Below are 20870 nucleotides of genomic sequence, written 5' to 3' on the forward strand. Positions count from 1 at the left end.
AGTCAAGGTCAGACCTCAAATGGCCTTTAAAGGCCATTAATGTTAAGTGAACCTAGGAGCTCAAAGAAACAAGTGAAGAGGAGTGTTGTGGTTGATTTTGGTTTGAGAATAATATTTTCATATATTATGGAAAATAATTTAGGAAAAGGGCAACTGAACTGGAAACATTTTTTTCTTTTCTTTCTAAAATTTAATTGAATAATAAGGCTGAATCAAATAGGGTCAGATATTTAAGGTTAGAACCATAGAACACAAGACTGCTGAATGAGGAAGAAGAAGGAAAAAATGAGATCAATGCAGGAAACTATGAGTCTAAAATAAGTATTAATGGATTTATTTATTTTTATCTTATTTTTTTGTCATAAACAACCCTACATATTAATAAATAACTCAATATACTCTTGGCCCTGGCCAGGTAGATTGGTTGGTTCGAGTATCAAACCACATACCCCAAAAGTTGTGGATTTGATCTCAGGTCAGGGCACACACCTAGGTTGTGGGTTCCTTACCCAGTAGGGGCTATGAGGGAGGCAACCTATTGATATTTCTCTTTTACATGTCTGTCTGTTTGTCTGTCTGTCTGTCTGTCTCTCTCTCTCTCTCCCTCTCTAAACCAATAAACATATCCTCAGGTAAGAATTAAAAAATCATTATATATATTCTCTGATCTAGCAACTTGATTTAGAATGGGTAAAATGATTCCCTGTACCCAACCCCTACTCTCTGCCACCAATGCCACAAATCCACAAGCTGATTCACTTTCTACTGGTCCAAAAATATTCTTTAAAAAATTAAATTAAAAAAAAAAAAACTGCTTAAGTATAAATGAAGCCTCATATAATGCAAAACAATTTTTATCCGGTCTTACTATTGGTCAGTGGCTTTTTAGAGAGGCTTATCTTACAATATAGCACCCAACTAGGAGTCGGAACTTTTTTCAAACCCTATGCAATTTCCTGATATGATTACAGTGATTTATCTCATCAGAAGATTCTGTTTGACTTCCTTCTGCACTTCCTTCATCCAAAGAACTTAATTAACTCTTGTATAACACAGTCATGACTAAAGCTTGCAGCTGGTAACTTAAGCATAACCCCAATATTTTTAGTTGTTTTGTTCCCAAAATAAGTCTCTTTGTACATCAGATTTTTATGTCAAAATTGAGCCTTGTCTTTTTGTACAGAATTGCTGTTCTTTTTACTTAGTCAATAAATGAATAGTACTAATATAGTACCACCTGAAATTGCTAAGAAGCACCACTCACTCTGACTTCTATTACTCAAAATAATTACATTACAGGATGGAGAATCTCATTAAAAGTTAGGTTTTAAGTAGTAGAAAATCACTCTTACTGAGGTGCTCTTATTATTTTAAATGTAATAATTGAAAGGTTAAAAAGTGACCATAAGGATGACAGTAATGACCTCTGTGATAAAGCTGGTGGGAGCAGTGAGTGTAACAAGCAAACATCTATCTGTTTAATGAAAAATATGTGTAATCATCACCACAGCTCCATGAGTTGAGTACCATTATATAGATTTTGCAAATGAACAACTTAAACTTCAGGAAAATTTAACAATTTTCTCATATAGACTCTAAAGCCTGTTTTTATGTTTTTTTTTTCCTTTTATACCACATTGTCTTTTTTTAATTAATACTAGCTTTACCAAAAAAAAAAATCTATTAGCTTAGTCATCATCATTCATTTGCTCGGCAAGCACTTTAATGTAACAAGCCAATACTAAGTCTTAAAAATATAAAGACAACTTTGAATAGGAATCTGCTGTATAGCAGAAGACCAATTCATGTATATAAGTGATGGAAATACAATTACATGTAATGATTATAACAGTAGCATTGATAATAATTATAACTAATTTTAATTGAGCACTTAAATTGTGCCATGCACTGCTTTAAGTTCTTTATATGTGTGAACTCATTTAATTCACAAAACAACCCTAGAAATAGGCATTGTTATTAACCATGTTTGAGAAATTAAGACACAAAGAAGATTAAGAAAATCACTGAAAAACTGTCAGCCAAAGGAGGCATAATTTTAATAATTTCAGCAAACATTTTTTGCATGTTTGCTGTGTGGCAAGTCTTGCTTGATAATTACAAAAATCTCACAAAGAATGAAGCGCATAAGCTGATACTTTAAAAATCAAATTCCTGTTAATGAATAGATGAAGTAGAAAATTACATTCAAAGCAAGAGAAATAGAACTACAAATGCACCAACAGCATTGCACACTTGACAACTGAATACTCTCAATTAAGTTACTATATCATAATGGTTTCCAACCTCAGTGGGCTTTCTGCCCAGAAATTCTATTTCCCTTGCTAGAACCTTCTTCCCAACGTCATTTAATGCTTTTCCATCATCTTGAAACCTCCAAATACCCCCACTTCCTGCTCACTCTTAGTACAAGACCTTGCTTTCTGTCTCACAGGAACTAATCAAGTTACAGCTTATAACCACCTCAGATTCCTACAGATAATTGGGTTAACATTATTATAGAAAATACTCACTTCCAGGTATTCCTTACTACCAGTATTATTTGTCATATACTGTTATTTTAAAAATGTCATATCATAATGAATCATTGTATAATTACATCACAAAAAAGTTTCAGAATCCCATGCTGAATAAATATAATGAGCCAGAAATCATGGGTTGAATAAGTGTGTAAAACAAAAGCTGTGTTAGATGAATAAGAAATAACAAATCCCAGAGGTAAAAGGTTGAAGGAACGGTTGAAGCTGAGAACAGTTTCTTCCATGAAGTTCTCTGTTTCTGCAGTAGAAGTCGAAAAACAGCAATTCAGACCCATCTGGAAGATGTTTTCTCTTTCTATATGTAACAACAACAACAACAAGAACAGGATGAAAGAGAGCAATACACATAATATTCCCTATTTTAGCCATTGCACCCTCATAAATGGGTGCGATGTAGTTTAGTGACTAGATGTCAAAATTACAAAATTTAATTAGATTCATGCAGGGAAGAAAAATGTATTAATATATCTAAGGTAGTTTTCTTCAGTTACAGTCTAGAAACCTACAACTCTATTTCATCTTTGCTTCTTTTTGCTCTAATACAATGGGGCAAAAGCCCTCTCCAAATTCAAGGTCAACCACCTTTGGACAGAATGTTGACCCATCCAAAATCCTTAGAGAGTAGCTCTAAAGAATTTTCTTTCCATTACATATATCTTCAAATATCTTTATTTTGACTCTTCTCCTCCAGTATTAAACATGCTAAACTCTATTATTATCTTACAATCAAATAGTAATATGTGCTTTGCATGCAAACTAATGGAAACATTTAGTCAGTGTTTTTTTTGATCCATTACTCTTAGAGTCTCTCTTTCATGGGTTTTCTTGATTTCTCATTACTTCTTGCCTTTTTAGGTGTTACCCTGTCTTTATTTCACCTGTGAACTCTTTATTCTTTATTGATGCCTTAAATATTGATATTTCAGATGGCACAATCTTATATGTAGAAAACTCTAAAAACTACATACACGCACAAAAGTATTAGAATAAATAAATATAGTAAAGTTGTGGGATACAAAGTCAACATATAAAAATCAGTTGTGCTTTTAAACACTAACAGCGGGCTATATAAAATGAAATTAAGAAATAAATACATTTACAATAGTATCAGATAGAATGAGATAGGACTAGACTTAACCAAGGGGGTAAAAAGTAGTACACTGAAAACTTCATTGATGAAAGGAATTAAAGAAGTGCATAAATGGAAGGACATGCCTGTTCATTGATGGGAAGTCAATAGTGTTTAAAAGTCTATGTTATCCAAAGTGATCTGCAGGTTCAATGCAATCCCTATGAAAACCCTAAAAGCAATTTTTATAGGAGTAGATAAAACAATCTAAAATTGACGTGGAACCACAAAAGACCTTGACTAGACAAAGCAATCTTAAGAAAGGAGAACTAGGTACCCTCATTCACTGCTGGTGGGACTGTCAATTAGTACAGCCACTATGAAAAACAGTATGGAAGCTTCTCAAAAAATGAAGAGTAGAGCTACCATATGACCCAGCAATTTCTCTTCTGAGTATCTACCTGAAAATTTTGAAAATATTTGTTTATAAAGATATATGTGCCCTTATGTTCATTGCAGCATTATTCACGGTAGCCAACAAATGGAAAAAAAACAAAGTGTTCTTCAATAGAAAATTAGATAAAGATGATGTGGTGCATATATACAACAGAATACCACTTAGTCATAAGATTAAATACTGCCATTTGTGACAATATTGATGGATCCTGAGAATATCATGTTAAGCAAAATAAATTAGACAGAAAAATTCAAGAACCATATGATTTGACTCATATGTGGGCTCTGAAACTGAAAGCAACAAATGTACAAACAAGAAAAAATAACAAAAACTCATAGACACAGACAACAGTATGTTAGTTACTAGAGGGAAAGGGGGTGTAAGGGTTAGTAAAGGGGGTCAGTATATACTGACAAAAAATTTGACTCTGGATGGTGAGTACACAATGCTATATACAGGTGGTATATTATAGAATAGTGCACTTGAAACCTATGTAATTTTATTAAACATCACCCTAATAAATTTAATTTCAAAAAAAGGAAAGAAAAACTAAGTTTAAGGCATCACACATGCTGATTTTTAAATATATTGCAAAGCAATAGTAATTAAAACAGTATGGTATTGACAAAAAACTAGACGTAGAGACAAAGGGAATACAATAAAGAGCCCAGAAATAGACCTGTATACAGTCTACTAATTTTCAATAAAGGTGACAGGAATGTGTAATGGGGAAAGAACAAAATCTTCAAAAACTACTGTTGAGAAAACTAGATAACCACAGCAAAAGAATAAAATTTAACTTTTATCTTACACCATACACAAAAATAAACTCGAAACAAATCAACAATTTAAATGCAAGACCTAGAATTATAAAATTCCTAAACGATAATATAGGTAAAAATCTTCATGACATTGGGTTTAGCAATGATTTCTTGCACATGATACCAAAAGCACAAGCAACAAAAGCAAAAAAAGCAAAATTACATAATGAGAGTACATCAAACTATAAAGCTTTTTCACATCAATGTAAACAATCAACAAAGTGAAAAGGCAACCTTAAAAATGAAAAAAAAAAATTAAACCATCTACCTGATAAAGAATTAATATACAACGAACCCCTACAACTCAAAGCAAAAATAATTACCTAATTGAAAAATGGAAAAAAAACTTGAATAGACATTTCTACAAAGAAGATATACAAATGGCCAACAGCTACATGAAACAATGTTTAAGTTCACTAATCATGAGCCAAATGCAAATCAAAATGGCAGCGAGTGCTTGCTTTGGCAGCGCATATACTAAAATTGGAATGAAACAGAGAAGATTAGCATGGCCCCTGTGCATGGAAGACATACAGATTCATGAAGCATTCCAAATTTTTACAGTGAACAGAGGGGATGGGTGAGGGGGAAAAGAGGGTGAAGAACTGGAAGGGCCTAGTAAAAAAACTAGTATAAATGACCCATGGACATGGACAATTAAATGGAGATTGACTATGGGAGATGGGGAGGTGGGCATAGCAGGGGAGAGCAAAGGGGTAAAAATGGGACACGTCGGCAGCCGTCCGTCTCGAGAGACGATGGTGTAGCTTCTTAAGAGTCTATCTGCACCGCCGAGAATGGTTGTGCAGTCCGACTCGGGAGTGACACGGTATCTGTCTCCTCCCGTGTTGAATCGACATCTTGCGATGACGCTGGAGTGTCCTCTCCAGTGAAGCTGAAGCTACAGAGCCTGGGCAGGGTGATATGGAGGGTCTGCTGTTGTCCATGCAGCAGACCCCCCCTCTCTTCGCAGCTGAAGGATCCAAGGGAAAGACGGAGTCAATACAGCTTGGCTTCAGGTGCGCCGCAGGAGTTGCCGGTGTTGACTACAACGTCAAACCGCCTTAGGGACTCCGGCTCCGGATTTTCTGTCGGGGTTTACTCCCTTAGCCTTTCCCCTGAAGAGGTATGCCGCAAGGCAGCGGAGGTTTTTTGGAATCAGAGTTTTCCTTCTCTGATGTGCCCTGACTGGAAGATCAAACCAGCGACACTTAGCTCGCAGGCCGACGCTCAATCCACTGAGCCAAACCAGCCAGCGCCCAAAACAGTTTTTAGTACAGTTGACAATATTTGCATACTTTCCAGCTGGGGCTACACTAGTGATTTTTAAAGAAAAGATTTCGCTGTCCTTTAGAGTTACCATAGAACCCCAATTATAAAGATCAGACATCCCAAGGTCCAGTCCACTTTTCTTCTAGTTAGCTTTCTGGGGATACTGTCTTCCAAGTCTTGAGTAGCACCTTATCTCCAGTCTCAAAGGAAGGTAGCGAACCTGTAGGGGAGAGATCTCTGTACACAATTTCATAAGGACTCAACTGAGTCCCATTTCGAGGAGCCACACTTATCCTGAGCAGAGCAATAGGTAAAGCTTGATACCAAAAGAGATGAATTTCTTGACACAGTTTGGCTACATAGAAAAAAACTGCAATGAGCTATCACCTCACATTTGTTAGAATGGCCAATAAATAAAAAAATAAAATTAAAGAAAACACACCAAAAATAACAGGTGTTGTACAAGATGTGAAGAAACTAGAACCTTTGTATATGGCTGGTGTGATTTTAAATAGATGCAGACTCTATGGAAAACAGTATGGAGTTTCCTTAAAAAATTAAAAATAGAATTATTATATAAACCAGCAATCCTACTTCTAGTTATACAGCCAAAAGAATTTACACCAGGATCTTAAGGAGATATCTGCACTCCCCTGCCCATTGCAGTATTACTCACAATAGCCAAGTAATGAAAACAACATAAATTCCACAACAAATATATAGATGTAGAAAATTTAGTATATACATAATTGCTTTTTAATGGTAAAAATTAATAGAATTTTGTTTTGATAAACTCTGAGGACACAGAGCAATCACTACAATGATAATCTTACACCTGTAGTCTGAAACTGCTCCAAGAGAGAATACATGTATTTTTTAAAACAATTTATCTTACTGAACATGTTTAAAATTTTAATGCAGTTTTATTTTGTATCCAATTAATTCAAGAAAATTATATTTAATTTTGAAATGGTCTCCTTTATTGCATCTTGAAGATACAAGGCATACTACATGCACTTATATATAGTATAACTAATAGAGAGATTGCCTTCATTATGTTGTAGCCTAAGTTTCTAAGGCAAATAACAATTGACTCTTGAACAATAAGGGGATGAGTGGCATCAATCTCCACACAGTTAAATATCCACATATAATTTTTGACTCTGAATATCTCAGGTTATCCCTTGATAACTATGGGGGATTGGTTCTAGGACCCTCTCTGGAAACCAAAATCCAAAATCCATGACATTTAAGTCACCTATATAAAAGAGTATAGATCAATGGATATAGTTGGCTCTCAGCACCTGTGGAATCCCAAAAGTAGATCAAATCAGTACAGCTATTTACTGAAAACCCTGGCTGGTTTGGCTCAGTGGATTGAGCGTCGGCCTGCGAGCTAAGTGTCGCTGGTTCGATCTTCCAGTCAGGGCACATCAGAGAAAGAAAACTCTGACTCCAAAAAACCTCCGCTGCCTTGCGGCACACCTCTTCAGGGGAAAGGCTAAGGGAGTAAACCCCGACAGAAAATCCGGAGCCGGAGTCCCTAAGGCGGTTTGACGTTGTAGTCAACACCGGCAACTCCTGCGGCGCACCTGAAGCCAAGCTGTATTGACTCCATCTTTCCCTTGGACCCTTCAGCTGCGAAGAGAGGGGGGGTCTGCTGCATGGGCAACAGCAGACCCTCCATATCACTCCGCCCAGGCTCTGTAGCTTCAGCTTCACTGGAGAGGACACTCCAGCGTCATCGCAAGATGTCGATTCAACACGGGAGGAGACAGATACCGTGTCACTCCCGAGTCGGACTGCACAACCATTCTCGGCGGTGCAGATAGACTCTTAAGAAGCTACACCATCGTCTCTCGAGACGGACGGCTGCCGACGACAACGGATTTACTGAAAAGTATCTATGTATAAGTGGACTTCGGCAGTTAAAACCCATGTTGTTCAAGGGTCAACAATAGTTTCATAGCAAATGTCAAGCTAAGGGCTCAAATTGTAACATGCTTTATAAAGATTTTAAGTAATTACAAATAGTAAGACCTGTGTCACTCAGCAGGTGTAACATTCCCCTATGTAAATTCTGTTTAGAAGCAAAAAGTCTATTTCTGTTGCCAAGACTAAGTTGATTCTGCAGATTTAAAACAGCTCTGAAATTAGTTTAACCTCAGTTTTTGAGTACTTGAGAGTCAATAAAATGTATGAGTAATCATTAAATCACTACTTGAAATTGTATAGTAAACAGAATAAAATTGGAAAGAGTTAAGAATTGTTATAAGTGAACAAATGACACCCTATTATAGTGAGTCACATGAACACCTCGCAGGCATGAGTGTAACTAGGCACTTGAAAGCTTTCATCTTTTCCTATTTCCTACAAGCCTGACATGGGAATCATATGTATCTGTTAGAATGCACTTAGTTGGTATGGTTAACACAGGTATGTACTTTAGTGCCTATTAGCATTAATCACTAAAGCAAAGGTATCTCTGAATTTCTAATATGAACTTGATAGGAAGATATCTTGAAAAGAAAATAAAGAAAGAACATAGAGTTTTAGAATAGGGTGAGGCCTTTTTCTACCCGCTGTTTGGGAGGGGAGAGGTTATTTGTTTTATTTAATCTATTCTGAGGTGATTTTGATCAAGGCAGAAAATTATCTCCGGAGATTATGCCTTATAAATAATTCCATGTGAGACTCTTCAATACCATGAAGTCTAATTAAATGATGGGAACTTGATGGCTTTGTAGATCATGCAGGTATGTGGAAAGTGCTATCAGTCAGGAATTACCAACCATCTGAAGGATTGGACACTTTCCTAGCTACATAAAAAAAAAGAGTGAGACTCTTTTCTGAGGGAACTCTGGAGACTGTAAAGAAAGTAATATAAAGGGTTTTTTGACCAAGATTTTGACTGGAATGTCATGTCTAAAAGAGACATGCTTGGGCTCTGGTTGTTATCAAAAAGTCCTGATGAACTAGAATTAACTTTAAAAGGTAATAAAAGCCCATGAGAGAAAAGGCCTGGTACCTTGATTGGTTGTACAGTCCATGGCAATCTTTCCAGGGGAGGAATGAAGGTTGTTTTCCTGAAAGATGGCTAAAAGGGACCTTAAGGCACAATAGAGAACCTGAAGGACTTGGAAAAGACAGGTGTGTACAGGCAAGGCTGAATGCCAGGTATGTGATTCTGCTTCTGTGCCCTGAAGGGCAGACTGAAGGTCACCCTAAATGTCCCTTGTGTAAGTTCCAGCAAAGCAGAACTAAAGATCATAAGTGATCATTTGCTGCTATTGTTGTGGCTATGCAAATGAACAGGATAAATTAAAAATGGACTTAACGCAGTCCCTTTAATGACAAGGACGGTAATCTTGAGAAAAATTGTGATTCAAGGAAAATCACAATGCTCAGTGGTAGACTACAAAGTAGTTCAGCTAACCGTCTTTAAAGTTTCTTTTCATTTAAAGTTTGTTTTCATTTGAAAGTTAAACTATGTCTGTGGCATCATCAATGATGTTTAATTTACAGGCAAGAAGAATGTCCAATGCCTTGCAACTGGATGTCTTTCCAATGAGACAGTCTTACAGATTTAGAGACTCGTTTGTGGGTTATGTTGCATAAATTAACATCTGTTTTCTGTTTTCAAAGAGCATAAGCCTATGATCTCATTACCTGAGTGATTGTATGTATAGGCCTCACTTAATCCTGTCTGCATCGCTGCCTCCTGAGACTCAATGGTTTGGCTGAACTAAGCGGCTGGGTTGGTGAAAAATGGGGTGGTCAGTGGGCTTCACTTTAAAACTAGTTTCTCTTTGCTATCCTAATGGGTTGGACAGAAAGGGCCCAGAGGTCTGAGAGGGGGGAAACCTAAAATATCCTCCTCAGCCCAAACTAAGTATAATGGGCAAAAGGGTTTTGGATAGGTGAGACGTGCCTGGCACACCTTCCTCCAATAAGCCCTTTTTTTCCCTAATGTATGACATTGAAAAATTAATACCTGCCTTTTGTCATCTAGTGGTTATGGATTGAATGATGTCTTTTAACCCTGTTGCCAAATCTGTTGCCCCCAGAATACAACAAGGATGCCAGCCTGTTAAACCAAGCACGCCGTTGACCGGAGACAGTCAACTGACCTGGAGTCTACAAGATCCTTCCCCATGTGGGAAGGCCACCCTCCCCTCTACACCCCCACTCTTATTAGGGATTTCTGGACTCAAGGGTAGGTAGGATGATGACCATGTCCAGCTTGAAGCAGCTAGAGGAGCTTGAGACCTTCGCCCACTGTCTTTTATAAGATTATAAAGGGTCTTAAGTCTGAAAGGGGGGGATTATTATTTTTTATTGTAAAAAAATTTTAATTAATTAATTATTTTTTTAAAAAGAATAATATAGGAAAGGGTGAAGCCAGAGAACTTGTATGTATGACACATGGGCATGGACTGGGGGGTGGGGATTGTTGGGGGAGGGGTGGTGCTGGGAAGAGGGGAGCAAAGGGGAAAGAATTGGAACTATTGTAACAATATAATCAATAAAATATGCTTAAAAACAAAATAAATAATAAATAAAATTTAAAAAAAGAAAGTAATACCTTTCTCAGCAAGTCCCAAAAAAGAGGTAGTTACAGATCCTCCAAATGGCTAAGCCACTGGCTATAAATGAACAGCTAAACACGTGTGAAAATAGTAATTGTCCAGACTTTGGAGTAGACAGAAACCTAGTGACAGTCATACTTTTACACCAAAGTGCCAAACAAATATCATCTGCATGTGTCTTGATATGTAAAAGTAAGGGAAGCCCTAAGTTAGTGGGCTAAATTGTTAATTAAATTGGGAGAGACTAAAACTTCATAATAAGAAACTGTCAAGAACTAAGCAATGAAGCATACTTCTCTCCACCCTCAATATCAGACTGGAACATAAATGGCTATCTAAGATTGTATAGGAAAACTATGAGGTAGACTTCATCAGGAGAATAAGTCATGCCTGCTTTCCTTTGATCACAAATAAATGGCTATTTATTGTCTAGTTTCATGGGTTTTAAGTTACATCTTATCTATTCAATGGAATATTATTAGACATGAGAGTTCTGCAGAATCACAGCTCCTTGGCATAGAAGTCCTTGCTATTTTAATGTAAAATGTGAAGCATCTAGTCATGGAGTATAAGGAGACATATAATGAGGGTCAAAGTGTAGCTCCAGACACTTTCCACTTGGCAGGGTGCTGCCCACAATTTGATAAATTTAGGAATCTTATGTAAACTTGGTTTTATTATATTGATTCTCAGTTTAGAAACATGAAAAATGAGGCAAGAGTGATGCTGTGCTACAGTCAAGAGAAGCCTAGGCTCATGAGCCTGAAGGGAGCAGCTAAAATAGGAATCAAGAATGATCTGACAAGGGATTTAATGAAAAAGCACTGCACAGGCCATCACCTCTTCAAAAATTCCCTGTGTTTTTCTCATGCATACCTATGTAACTCTTAAATGTTGTCAACGTGAACAAATGGATTTTTCTTTATCCACTGATTTGGGGAGACTTTGAAACTTGCACAAGTCTGCATGCCTACTGGGAAATTATTCAATTTTGGTAAAGTGTTCAAGTACGCTGAACTGGTTTGTTCAGAAGAATTAATCAATGTACAAGCCAAAGGTTATCTTTTATATGTATTAGTTTAGCTGAATTTCATGTATAATATTATTTTATTTCCATATCATCAAGAAAGCAGAATATTAAAGGTGTTTTCCCCTGAACTAGAAGAATGATAAAATGTTTGTGTCAAGAAAAACTGACCATTGTGTTCGGCAATGTATGATCTTTACACATTTTCCCACTAGAGAATTAAACGCAGTTCTTTAGCGTTCTTGGTTGGTATTTGGACAAACTAAGCCAATTAAGTTCACCAGAAAGCCAGAACCACGTGGGAGACTTATACTACATTGCTCACTGTGGGAACTGCATTTAAAAATACCTAACGTGGCCATCACCCACCTACCCAAGTATTAAAGATAGGGTGGTAGAACTGGCAGAGGAGAACCAATAAATAAATATTCCTATCGAATTCTTATAGTGCTTTTTTTGTGATATACATTTGGTATTCATGGATTTGGAAGTCAGTTTTTGGTATGCATGTTTGTTTACCTGTCTAGTTAATTTTTTTCTCTTAGAGTATGTGAGAATTGTTTTATAGATAAACATGGACTAAGGTATGTTATTATTTAAAACACTAGATTCTTCTTCTAGTTTCTTTATCTATCTAACCACAGTTTTCTTCTACTTCATTTGTCTTGCTTAATCCATAGAGGGTTTTTCATGTTCTCTGCCATTTATGAGCAAAAAGTGAATGTTAACAACAGTTAAGTATTTCTGTGATGTCTTGCTCTTATTTAAGAATTAAGAAAGCAGCCTATGAGCCTCCTTCCAAAGGAGACACTTCTGCTCAAGATATCTTCTTTTTAGAAAGTTATAGAAAACACTTAAAGCAACCTGTGTGCCCTTCAGTAATTTTTCAGGGAAAATTTAAACAGACATATTTAAATATCATTTTCACACACACAAAAAGTTGGAATTTTAAGAAAAAATTAACTTAAAACAAAACTACAACAGGAAAAAAAACCTTACATATTCCCTGACAATTAAGATTTTCAGATGTTCTAATTTAAGTGCAGAAAGAAAAGTTATGTTCTACATAAATCAGGCTCTTGGAGTGCACAGATGCTAGCTGTCCACCACAAGGTGAAAATCAGAGATCATGGCAGCAGGTTCAATGCTGCTTTTTAAAAAAAAAACATTTAATTCGATTCTATTGTATTATATATACATTAGTTATATTTTTTATTTTATAATATTCTTTTTTGAATTTCTTTTTTATTGTTTTTCTATTGCAGTTGGCCCAATATTTCCCCCGTGGCTCTCCAGTACCCCACTCTCCCTCTCCCACAGTCAATCCCCGCCCTGTTGTCCATGTGCATGGGTCATTTATACTAGTTCCTTGACTAGACCCTTCCTCTTCTTTCTCCCCTTCTCCCCTTTCTTCCCCCCCGCCCCCTCAGGTCTCTGTCTGCTCCTTGTTTCCATGCCTCTGGTTGTATTTTGCCTGGTTGTTTGTTTTGTCCATTAGGTTCCTGTATTAGGTGAGATCATATGATGTTTGTCTTTTGCCACCTGGCTTACTTCATTTTTAAGGAAACTATTTACCAGCTAAAGAATTTTTAATAGTGAGTACTAGCTTTATAATTCCCACATGTTTCTTCTCTCTTAATTGCTCTTAGAAGCATGACTAACATAAAATTACCTTTCTCTGATAAAATCCTATTACTCTCAGGAAAAAATACAAAGTAACTATATTTTAATTGTCTCAAAAACTTTTACCCAATAATAAATAGTACAACAGAATATCCTGAACTACTTCCTGTGAAGCATAGCAATCAAAACTAACATTTTATAGAAGAAACATGTTCCAAAGTGGGATTTAAAAAGCTGTAAATTTTACATGACCTTTCAACAGCCTTACACTGTGGTTTGAGACAGACAATAATTTTAGCTCCCTAAACGTAGACAAGAAATACAGCCCTTTAAAGAGAACGCTTTATAAGATGTAACCATTTATGGCAAAGATCTGCCCTGTTTTGGGTGAAACAATAAAATGAATAACACTAATGAAAATTTTGCTTTTCCAGTGTGAGTAAAAAAAGACTATTAAATGCTTTGGTGAAGACTATTTTCAGTAAGCATATGTTGCCTAGTTATTGTAGAAACCTCTCAAGTTTACAATTATTTGCACTTTATTTTACTCTTTTTATTTTATTTTACTCTAAGAACCCTTCCACAACCTCAGGAATGTTCATACAACCTGAGTTTTTAAAGAAGAGATAGAGAGAAAGAGAGAATCTCTATTCAAAGGAAGAATTAATACCTATCAGCTTTAGCTTCTTAGTTAAATATAGGTTTACATTTTTTTCTAGATTGTATCACTCTGGATGACTAAGCAGTTGATTAATATAATCACAAAGAAGAATTAACTATAAATTCAGGCAACACAATTTTCTGTTCTGCCTCTGTTCTTTACTTGCTATGAAACCTTGAACAATCCCTGACCCTTCTAAGCTTCAGCCATGAGATTATATTAGAAAATAAATATCAATATACTTTGAAAAGTCTATAGTTCTGAAGTGTATTATTAATATTATTTTTTATTCATTATTTAAGGGTCCAAGAAAAAGTAAGAGATACAGTCCTTTTGTTAAGGTGGCTTATAATCTAGTTGGGAAGTAAAATACATAAGCGCACAAAATGAATTATAAAAAATTCTAATCTAAGGGTTTGGTGATGGATTTAAAGCTGAGGGAAAATTTGGGAAATGAGATTCAATAACACTGAATATAGAGAAATTAAATAGAAGTCTTTTTCCCATGAGATTTGGGAATATGTGTTAACATTGATTGAAATTAGGTTGGTGAAAAAAAAACTCCATTTGTGATGTGATTCAGTGTTTTCAGTCTGAGATGCAGAAAGTTTCCCCTGAGAAAATATTTATATTGTGAGCAATTGGTATTATGTGACTAGAATTTGAGAGGGTCAGCCTGGAGATATATTTTTGATTCAAGAGATAAAACAATGCAAATACATTGAGAGAATAATTAAGAATCAAGAGTTGAGGCTTAATGACATATCCCGTAGTAAATGGGCAAAGAGAGTGATAAGAAAAGGCAGAGAACTAGGAAAGGGCTATAACACAGATTTAAGAAAATGAAAATCAAAATGACAATTCTACAGGATTTGCAAAAGAATTCTGAGAGGATAACATTTGAGAAAGGGATTTTAATACACAGCAAGCAAAGATAAGCCTCAAACTCCAGAATTATTTAATAAAGACATAAACAAGTACCCTGTGGAAGCAGCAAGGATTGAAACGCATAATCCAAGAGTTCAACAGGCACAAGAAGGAAAAAAAGCTTCATGGCTGGAAAAGTATTTGAGCTGGGTCAAAATGTGCAATCTGAGAGAAACTTCAACATGTTCCAAGGTAAAAAGGAAATAGCCATTGGAAGTGGGAACTTGAAAATACTTAAGAATGACAGGTTAAACCTTGGATAAACTCATGGAGGTGGAAATGAAGAGTAGAAGGTTTACTTGAAACAGAAAGGAAAGCTTTTCCTCCTACGCTGGGTGAAATTCTGCAAGGAGTGTTCTCTATGAAAGGTGGGGCTACACAAGAGAAATTGTGCTAAGTGGTCTCAATATTTCTTCTTAAGTAAAGGAGATGTTCATCCGGTACAGGTGAGAATGTGGCGAGCAGCAGATTGGAAACTAATGAGAGGGAATGAAGGCTGCCCATCATCTGTGGAGGCTGTGCTGGATGGAATCAGTGAGCAATTAGGGACACTTAAGCCCTGGTGAAAAATGCATAACAATAATCGGTGTTTGGCATGTCAGCAGAGCTCTTTGTTTTTCTAACAACTGATCTGAGCCTCAGTAGCCTGGGCAGGTGTACTACCTTACAAGGAAAGCTTGGCTATGAAATTTCCAGTGAATGGCTGGCAAATGGTGAGTCCTTTGTTCCTTTTGAGCTCCCAGAGGTTAATTTTATACTGGTTTAGAGTAATGCTTTCAAGAATTTGTTTTTGCCAAAAATGAAGAATTATATGTAAACACTGTGGTTTATTCTTTGTTTTTATTTTTTATTTCTGATACTGGAAGTTTAAGGCAGTGCATTTAGGTGAGGTAAGGAAAGATTGCCCAAGACATGAACTTAGCAAAAGAGATAGCTTTTGTTCATTCAATTTCAGTAATAATAAAGATGTTATTTTAGTGGAGTGGTAGAAGCTTGCTAGTAGGTCTCATTCAATAGAAACGGGTACTTTCAACTCATTTCCTATTAACTAGACTATTGTAAAAGTTGAAGTTAACTTGTACAAAACTGATTGTCATGCAAATGATTATTGTTCATGGCAAAACAAATGAATTTCATGTGATACAATTGATTTCACTTTTCTAGAACACATTTTATTGCTCTCTTGATTATTAACTAGTTTTACATTTATTGGCAAATTTATTTCAACATTCCTGATGACCTACCTACTTTAAAATATTTTTTATTGATTGATTTTAGAGAGAGAGGAAGAAAGAGAGAGAGACAGAAAGACAAATTTATTGTTCTACTTATTTATTGGTTGCAAGATTTCTTGTATGTGCCCTGGCCAGGGATTGAACCTGAACCTTGGTTTATCAGGATGACACTCTAACCAACTGAACTACCTAGCTAGGGCCTGATGGCCTAGATTTTTTAATTTTTCTTTTGAGTTTAACATCTAAATCTCTAACTTATTTGCTTCTATACAGCCACTTTTCCTATGTATTTTAAAAAATTGCAGGGATATATAGTACATATAGTAATTGTATGGATAGCTTTAGATAACATGTTCAAAGGCTGGCTTCCTTTTAAGAGTTTCCTGAATCTGGAAAACCCAACCCTATACCCACCCCTACCTTGTGTGCTTGACTAAATATAAACATGAATTATGTTTACAACAGGAGACATTTTGTAAAATGCCTTTTACATTTTGCCAAATGTGAGTAAGAAATGAAGCTCATTTAGCATAGATAGTAGGTTGAGAGATGCCTCCTCTAGATTCCGTGTAAAATCTTACTTTAAAAAAGTCATGCTCCATCCACTGCAGTGCAAGCCACTGCCAAGCTCCCCTCTCTTACCTGTGAAGGTTGAGAAGGGATTAAAGGGACCTTAGGAGTTGGAATAAAATCAGAAGGAGACCAGATGCATAAGCTGCAGGCCTGTGAGCTGCAGCTTATTGTGCACTGCCCAGAAGCACTAGCCGGAAGGTAATGGAGGTGGACACCTGCTTCCACTGTTGTCCTGTCAATCATCCCCGTGCAAGACAACACTCCACTGCACTAAAAAGAGCATCTTTAGCTACTAGAAAAGAAGTGCTTAATGGCCTGTGGTGACATTGTCAGCGCATAGGAAAATAATATATGTGGTTAATCAAGAAAAATAAATAAAAAGATCTACATTTATGTAGTTTAGGAGAATGAATAGCTTGGAGAAGCCTCTTCTGATATGCAACGCCTTCTGGAGTCTGTATTAACAGCGCTCGCTGCTCAGAGAACTGTTAATTAGAACTTTTTCTTGCCTCTTAACTCATGTAAGTGCAGACATTGAGAGTAACTCCTTGGAAGTTTTATATGGCCATGGTATCCAACCACATGTAATTTTTGTTTTAATATTATTAATAAATTAATTGCTAATTATTTTAATACTTTAATATTTTTCAAAATATTGTTCCATACAAGACTGCAAATCAGAGAACCAAAATATTTGTCTTTCACAATGCTCTAAATAAATGAGGTTCCAAAACTGATTTAGATGAAATTGTAGTATTTTTATATGTGTGACCAGATCAAATATAAAGTGTCTTAAGAATTAAATGTATGAATTTTCCATCCATAATAGAATTTCAAATATAGGGAAATAAACAGAAAATAAATATTTGTTGTTTTAATATATTGATGAGGGAAAAGAGGCTTATACCACTCTGGACCTAAATCTGGGAGATTAGGAAGACTGTACAGTAACGACAATCATTATTTGCCCTGAACACCATTTAAATCCAAAGGATTGTTGCCAAATTCCAGGACAGTCTGTTCAAGTAAAGCATAACAGATATGTTCTTATAAAATTGTCTGTTTTCAAAAATCTAGTTACAAAAACAGTTACTTTGTGACTGAATACAATTAACTTGAAATTGTTCATAATTCTCCTCCTCCCTTTTCCTGCCAAAGAGAATATCTAGTCCAATTTTCTCCTTACTTCCCAACATTAAAAAAAAGTAATTATGCCTTGTGGAAAACTGCCAGGTATGTTTACCTAGTAAGAATCTGGGGCAAAAAAAAAATGTGACTCAGAGCTGGTTGAAGAGTGTTTCTGAGGGGCGCTGCAGGCCTTCAATATAACAGAGCATGCTGGAGAAATAATTTTATTCATGTTGTGTTGACAAGATTGCACACTTTTTAAGACATGCAAGTAAAGACTTTGAATTATTTGATATAACCTTTGATTATTGGACTCTTCCTCTGATGATAACACTGGTTTTAGATTGTACCAGTGGCTCTAGGGTTTATAAGCATAGTGTTCACATAAGGAGTGGAGAATTTTACACCTGTAATAACTAATTTTTCCTCACGAGGAAATCTCACTAATGAAGTGTTTTATTTATTATCTTGAGTATTTTGTTAATGTCACCTGAGAATAATAAATTGGCTCATCAAAATGAACAACAATAATTTATTTGCACTTCAATCTACACACTCAGAAGTATTTCAACCTTTGACCTTGACTTTGTAAATTTTGCTTACAGCAGAGTTCATAACTATCAAAAGAGCAAAAACAAAATTTGTTATGTACACTGCAAAGCCTGTGAATACCCAGCCACCTAGTGCTTTGTACCCAGCCAGTGGGAGTCAGCTTTCAGCCAATAATGCTCCCTACTTAGTAAATAAATCATTTTATGTTCATATCAAGCTCTATAATCTCTGTTTTATACTAGGAGAAATGCCTAGTTTTTGGAAAAATTTTTGTGATAGAAAATATGCTGCTTTGGAATAGAATCAGTCCATAATGGTTGATATGAAGAGGGGAAGTCAAGGATAATGTTAAGAATGACCTAAATAAAGGGCAGTCAGAATGGTATTTCAGTAATCTAAGTAGGAGTGGTGAAGGCCTGAATTATGATGGTGTTTGTGTGAATGGGGTAGAAGGGAGGTTTTTAGAATTCTCATAGTTTAAAAAAAATTGCAAGTAACTAATGATTATAGTAAGAGAAAGGATAGAAAAAATTAAATGCAAATATTATAGCCTGTGAAATTAGAAATATATCACCATTGATAGAAAATTTTTATTTAAATTGGCAGATCCTGACCTAGCCAGGTGGCTCAGTTGGTTGGTGCATTTGTCCCATACACCAAAAGATTGTGGGTTTGATCCCCAGTCAGGGCATGTATGGGAGGCAACCAATCAATGTTTCTCTCCTTCAAAATGTTTCCCTTTCTCTCTCTCAAAAATCAGTAAACACATCCTCAAGTGAGGTTTAAAAATAATTAAATTGGAATATCCTTTCCCCAAGCATTCTTTTCAGTACCCTCTACTTAAGTATAAAAAAAGAGAAAACAATATAAAATTATGAAATATTTTAATAGAAATAATTCATAATTCAGGTTCCAAATTTTGAAAGAGCAAATAACAGAACCACTTGAAATATCCACTACTGCGTAAAGAAGCACAAATTGATCAAACAATAGTAGTAGTCATGGTTACCTGCATGTCATCACCACACTGTGATTATACAATTCATTCCTATGAATAACAAATTATAGCCTAACATAATAAAAGATAATCTTGCAACAAAGATAAAAACACAGAAACTATTTAAATTTACAAAACCCACAGATTTATAAAATAAACTTGCATGATCTGTGTGAGTAATTCAACTCTTCCATATATATTGTCTTAATTTTCATGATCACAGTTCACATAAATAATAAAATTATTCATGGGAGCACAAAGTTTAATAAGTAGTTTTTTTGAAAAGATACAACCATATTTAGAAGAGAAACAAAATAAACTATCTTTTCTTAAATAGGGCAGTTTTATAACATCAACTGTTTTAATTGATGATGGTTGTGTTATTTATATATCATTTAATTTTCATTGATATGCGTTTCCTAATATATTTAAACATCTATCAATAGATATTTCCAATACTAAGTTCACCAATCCTTGCCTACCATGAAAATAAATTTTGAATTGTTTGAATGTCCTTATTTTAGAAAATATTCAGTATTGCATTTTCATATATTGTAAAACTCAACTTGTTAGTTTCTTCTTTAATTGAATATACAAAATTATGCATAAAACTCCCTTTTTAGAATGCTTGCACAAAATTACTCCACCTGAGACTATGGCATTCACAGGTAATTGGAGTGGACTCTACCATAAGCATAAACACAATTGATATAATTAAATTATCAACATAAAAAGATGGCATTTCATTCACATGACTGACACTGCAGCAATGAAAACAGAACTATTCATAAGCTGAGTAATTGCATTAAATTTGTGGGGCAGAGAGCCTTTGGCTTTGAATCTGAAAGAATATATTCTATTATGATCCTGGCACTCATTTGACTTCAGGAAAGTCACTTAATTTCTTTGAGTCTTAGTGTCTTCATCAAGAAATTGAGGGAGTTGATGCTAAATGACTGTGGTACTAAGCCATTATAATTGAAAGAAATTCTGTATACTGATTACATAGCTCTTCAGGTTCTAGAAACTGTGTGTAAAAGTTTTGCCAATATCTTCTCTATGCCAGTTTGCCTCAGCTCTTACATGCACTGGGTAAGATCCAAATCACAAATTATCCCACTGAGTATTTCGAACCTATTACAATGAAGCATAATCTTCCAAAATATCTTTATAATGTCCAGCAAAACAACTAAAGGTATAATTTAGGCTTTCCAAAATCAAATGCCTGGGCTCAATTGCAAAGACTTATTCCCTATTCTACCATGGCTCATTTTCCTTTGGAATTTAGGTTATGTTGCTGTACCCTAAAAAAGCTAATGAACCTCTGAATAGTTATACACACTTTTCTGTGATTTTCCTAGTTTAGGAACACTTCCCTAGA

At 35.5% G+C, this 20870-nt stretch overlaps 1 protein-coding gene and 1 non-coding gene across 2 annotated transcripts in view; one reads left to right on the forward strand and one right to left on the reverse strand.

Moving 5' to 3' along the window:
- Nucleotides 1–20870, reverse strand: part of ZNF804B (zinc finger protein 804B) — a 514544-nt gene that overhangs the window by 248952 nt on the left and 244722 nt on the right. The gene's annotated exons all lie outside the window — the stretch shown is intronic.
- Nucleotides 5359–5465, forward strand: LOC150001600 (U6 spliceosomal RNA). The gene has a single exon (XR_016513261.1). It is a non-coding gene; the product is annotated as a U6 spliceosomal RNA (small nuclear RNA).

This window comes from Furipterus horrens, unplaced genomic scaffold (assembly GCF_987537825.1).
Source record: "Furipterus horrens unplaced genomic scaffold, mFurHor1.1.pri manual_scaffold_9, whole genome shotgun sequence".
Taxonomy (NCBI): Eukaryota; Metazoa; Chordata; class Mammalia; order Chiroptera; family Furipteridae; genus Furipterus; species Furipterus horrens.